Genomic DNA, 5,882 nt, shown 5'->3' on the forward strand with positions numbered 1-5,882 from the left:
TTGGATGGCATCACCGACTCAATGGACATGAGTTTGGATAAACTCTGGGAGTTGATGATGGACAGGGAGGCCTGGCATGCTGCAGTTCATGGGGTCGCAAAGAGTTGGACATGACTGAGCTACTGAACTGAACTGAATGGAGAAACAGACGTAGAGAATAAACTAATGGACATGGGGAGAGGGGAGGAGAGGTTGAGATGTATGGAAACAGTAACATAGAAACTTAATTACCACATGTAAAATTGATAGCCAACAGGAATTTGCTGTATCGATCAGGAAACTCAAACAGGGGCTCTGTATCAATCTAGAGGGGTGAGATGGGGCAGGAGATGGGAGGGAGGTTCAAAAGGGAGGGGATATATGTATACCTATGGCTGATTCATGTTGAGGTTTGACATAAAACAACAAAATTCTGTAAATCAATTATCCTTCAATAAAAAATAAATTAAAAAAATTCAAATTGGAAAGGAAGTAAAACTGTGATTCTTTGCAGATGACACGGTGACATACACAGAAAATCCTAACCATGCCACCAGAAAACTACTAGAGCTCATTTTGAATCTGGTAAAGTTGGAGGATACAAAACTAATATAGAGTAATCTGTTGCATTTCTATATGCTTACAATGAACTATCTGAAAGAGAAATTAAGGAAATAATCTATCTAATTTACCATCACTTCAAAAAGAATAAAATACCTAGGAATAAACCTATATAAGGAGGCAAAAGAACTTCACTAGGAAAACTATAAGACACTAATGAAATAAAGAAAACTCAAACAGATGGAAAGACATACCATGTTCTTGGATTGGAAGAATTAATATTCTTAAAATGAAAATACAGGACAATCTACAGATTCCATGCAACCCCTATCAAAACACACTGCAGCCACTGTGGAAAACAGTAGGGTAAGTTCCTAAAATGTAAAAACAGAACTTCCATATGACCCAATAATTCCACTCCTAGGTATAGTTGATTTACAATTCTATAGATATATATGTGTGTGTGTGTATGTGTGTGTGTGTGTGTGTGTGTGTGTTGTTTTATTCAATATTTAAATTGAAGTATATAGTTTTATACTATTGATGTATACTATTATACACCAATTTTTAAACTGGTATACTATTTAAAATTGATATATACTATTACACACTATATATTACAGGTATACAATACAGTAATTCACAATTTTTAAAGATTATATTCCAATTATACTTATACCAGAGAAGGCAATGGCACCCCACTCCAGTACTCTTGCCTGGAAAATCCCATGGATGGAGGAGCCTGGAAGGCTGCAGTCCATGGGGTCGCTGAGAGTCGGACACGACTGAGCGACTTCACTTTCACTTTTCACTTTCATGCATTGGAGAAGGAAATGGCAACACACTCCAGTGTTCTTGCCTGGAGAATCCCAGGGATGGGGAAGCCTGGTGGGCTGCCGTCTATGGGGTCGCACAGAGTCGGACATAACTGAAGCGATTTAGCAGCAGCAGCAGCAGCAGCATGTACAGATGTGAGAGCTGGACCATAAAGAAGGCTGAACGTTGAATTGATGCTTTGTGGTACCGGAGAAGACTGTTAAGAGTCCCTTGGACAGCAAAAAGATCAAACCAGTCAATCTGAAAGGAAATCAACCCTGAATATTCATTGGAAGGACTAATACTGAAGCTGAAGCTCCATTACTTTGGCCACCTGATATGAAAAGCCTACTCATTAGAAAAGACCCTGATGCTGGAAAAGATCGAAGGCAGGAGGTGAAGGGAATGACAGAGGATGAGATGATTGGATGGCATTACCGACTCAATGGACATGAGTTTGAGTAAACTCTGGGAGATAGTGAAGGACAGGGAAGCCTGGTATGCTGCAGTCCATGGGGTTTCAAAGAGTCAGACATGACTGAGTGACTGAACAACAAGAATATACCTATCAATAATCACGTTAAAGTAAATAAATTAAATTCCCAAATCAAAAAACATATGAATATATTAAAATAAACACACACACATGCACGTGCACGCACACCCCTACATGCTGCCTACAAGAGACCATTTCAAATCCAAAGACACAGACTGAAGGTGAAGGGATCCAAAAAGACACTCCATGCAAGTGGAAACCAAAAGAAACATAGAATAGTGGTACTTCTATCAGACAAATAAAATTTGAAATATAACCATGATAAGTGACAAAGAATGGTATTACATAAAGATAAAAGGGTCAATTCAACCAGAGGATGTAACATTATACACTCAGTATAGGAGCAATAAATATACAAACCAACTGTTAACTGACCTAAAGGAAGAAATATACAGCAATAAAGTAGGGGATTTTAATACCCCCACTTACATCAACAAATAGAGCATTCAAACTGAAAATCAATAAGAAAGCATTGTCAGGAATTTCCTTGTGGTCCAGTGGTTAGGACTCCATGCTTTCACTGCCGAGAGTGTAGGTTCAATCCTTGGTTAGGGAATTAAGATCCCACTAGCCATGTGGTGTGGCCAAAAACAATAACAAAATCAAACAAAAAACATAAGAAAGTATCATATTTAAATGGTATATTTGATCATATTAACTTGACAAATACATATAAGTAGATAGAACATTCCATCCAAAATAATTAGGATACAGATTCTTCTCAAGTGCACATGGAACATTCTCCAGAAGAGATTGTATGTTAGGCCACAAAACAAGTTTTAACAAATTTAGGTAGATTAAAATCATATTAACTATCTTTTCCAACCACAACATTATGAAAGTAGAAATCAATTACAAGAAGAAAACTGGAAAATTTACAAATATGTGAAGATTATATAACATGCTACTGAACAACCAATGGATCAAGAAAGAAATCAAAACCAAAATTAAAATAGTACCCTGAGACAAAAGAAAATGGATATACCACATACTGAAATTTATGGGATGCAGTGAAAGCTATTTTACAAGGAAAGTTCATAGTAATAAATGCCTACTTTACAAATAAGAAAAATCTCAAACCAGTAACAAATTTATATTCCAAGGAACTAGAAAAAGAAGTACAAAATCCAAGTAATACAGCAGTATTACTCAGCCATTAAAAAGAATACATTTGAATCAGTTCTAATGAGGTGGATGAAACTGGAGCCTATTATACAGAGTGAAGTAAGCCAGAAGGAAAAACACCAATACAGTATACTAACGCATATATATGGAATTTAGAAAGATGCTAACAATAACCCTGTGTACGAGACAGCAAAAGAGACACTGATGTATAGAACAGTCTTATGGACTCTGTGGGAGAGGGAGAGGGTGGGAAGATTTGGGAGAATGGCATTGAAACATGTAAAATATCATGTATGAAACGAGATGCCAGTCCAGGTTCGATGCACGATACTGGATGCTTGGGGCTAGGGCACTGGGACGACCCAGAGGGATGGTATGGGGAGGGAGGAGGGAGGAGGGTTCAGGATGGGGAACACATGTATACCTGTGGCAGATTCATTTTGATATTTGGCAAAACTAATACAATTATGTAAAGTTTAAAAATAAAATTAAAAAAAATTAAAAAAATAAAATAAAATAAAATTATAGCAGATAAGAAAGAAAATAAAAATAAATTCTTAAATAAAAAAAAAGAAAATAAATGAAATGGAAGCTAACAAGACGTCAAAAAAAACAAAAAATCAATAAAACCAGGAAGTGGCTCTTTGAAATGATAAACAAAACTGACAATTAGCTAGACTCACAAAGAAAAAAGATAGAAGGCTCAAATTAATAAAAGAAGAAATATGACATCTGATATCACAGAGATACAAAGGATCAGAAGTGACTACCATGACAATTATACAGCTATAGTATAAATTAATAAATAACTACAATATTAGTTATTGTAGAATAATATTAATATTGAGAATAAATTAATCAATAACTACAACATACAATCTTCTAAGATTGAATCACGAGGAAACAAAAATTGAACACACTCATTACTACTATCAAGGATAATGAATCTGTAATTTTAAAACTCCTTACAAACAAAAGTACAGGACCAGGACACTTTCCTGCTGAATTCTACCCAATATTCACAGAAGGATTAATACCAATTCTTCTGAAACTCTTTCAAACAATAGAACAGAAGGCAATATTTCCAAACTCATTTTACAACACCAGCATTATTCAGATACTAAAACCAAAGACACAACAATAAAAGAAAATTACAAATATCCCTGATAAACAAAGATGCAAAAATAACAAAATATTAGCAAACTGATTCTAACAATCTATTAAAAGGATCATACAACATGAGCAAGAGGAATTTCTACCAGGGGTGCATAAATGATTCATTATCTAGAAATTAGTCAATGAGGTATACCACATTAACAAAATGAATAATTTGGAAGATCATCTCAGTAACTGTAAAAAAACTGAAAGCATTTCACAAAATCCAACATTTACGATAAAAGCTCTCAATTAAGTGGGTATAGAGGGAAGGAAAATACTCAACATAAAACTGGCCATGTGTGATAAACCCATAGATAACATCACACTCAAAAGTGAAAAGCTGAAAGCAATTCCTTTAAGATCAAAAATAAGAAAAGGATGCCCATTCTTGCTGTTTTTATCCAACATATTAATGGAATTCCTAGACAGAGCAATTTGGCAAAAAACAAACAAAAGGTGTCTACATTGGAAAAGAGGAAATAAATCTGTCACCATATTCAGATGACATGATAGAGAAAACCCTAAAGACTAACCCAAAACTGTTAGAATAAATAAAGTTGCAGAATATACAACTGATGAATAGCAATCTATTGTATTTTTACATACTAAAAATGAACTATCTAAAAGAGAAGTCAAGAAAGCAATCCCATTTGCAACTGCATCAAAAAGAATACAATACCTAGGAATAAATTTAACCAAGGAGGTGAAAGACTTATACACCAAAAACTATATGATACTGATGGAATAAGACAGAAATAAGTGGAAAGATAGTCTATGCTCATAGATTGGAAGAATTAATATTGTTAAAATGTCCATACTATACAAAACAATCTATAGAATCCATGAAATCTATCAAAATTCCAATGACATTTTTCACAGAAATAAAAGAAATAATTCTCAAATTTGTATGGGACCACAAAAGACGCTGAATAGTCAGAGGAATCTTGAAAAAGAATAACAAAGCTGGAGGCACCATGTGCCCAATTTCATATTATAGTTGTCATATTCTATGGCAATTAAATCAGTATGAGATGTGGGGAGGAAAACAGACATATGGATTAATGGAACCAAGTAGAGAACCCAGAGGTAAACACACATACACAAGGTCAATCAATTTATGATGAAGGAGCCTCAAATATACAACAGAGAAAAGACAATCTCTTCAATAAATGGTTTTGGGAACCTGGAAAATCACATGCAAAGTATGAAACTGGACCATTTTCTTACACCATATACAAAAATGAATTCCAAATGAATTAAACACTTGAATGTAAGACATGAAACTATAAAACTTCTAAAAGAAACACAGACAATAAGCTTAACGTAGGTCTTACTGAATTTGGGTGTCTGACATCAACAACAAAAATAAAGTGGAATTACGTCAAACTAAAAAGTTCTGCACATCAAAGGAAACCATCAACATAATGGAATGGCACCCTACTAAATGGGAGAAAACATCTAAAAATCACTTATCTAAAAAAGGGTTAATATCCAAAAATACATAAAGAACTCATACAACTCAATTGCAACACAAACAAAAAAACTGAATCAATCTGAGTTAAAAATGAACAGCTGATCTGAATAGCCATTCTATGAAAGAAAACATACAGGTGGCCAACAGATACATGAAAAGATGCTCAACATCACTAATCATCATAGAAATACAAATCAAAACCAAAATGAGATA

This window comes from Bison bison, unplaced genomic scaffold, assembly GCF_000754665.1.
Source record: "Bison bison bison isolate TAMUID 2011002044 unplaced genomic scaffold, Bison_UMD1.0 scf7180017864461, whole genome shotgun sequence".
Classification (NCBI taxonomy): domain Eukaryota; kingdom Metazoa; phylum Chordata; class Mammalia; order Artiodactyla; family Bovidae; genus Bison; species Bison bison.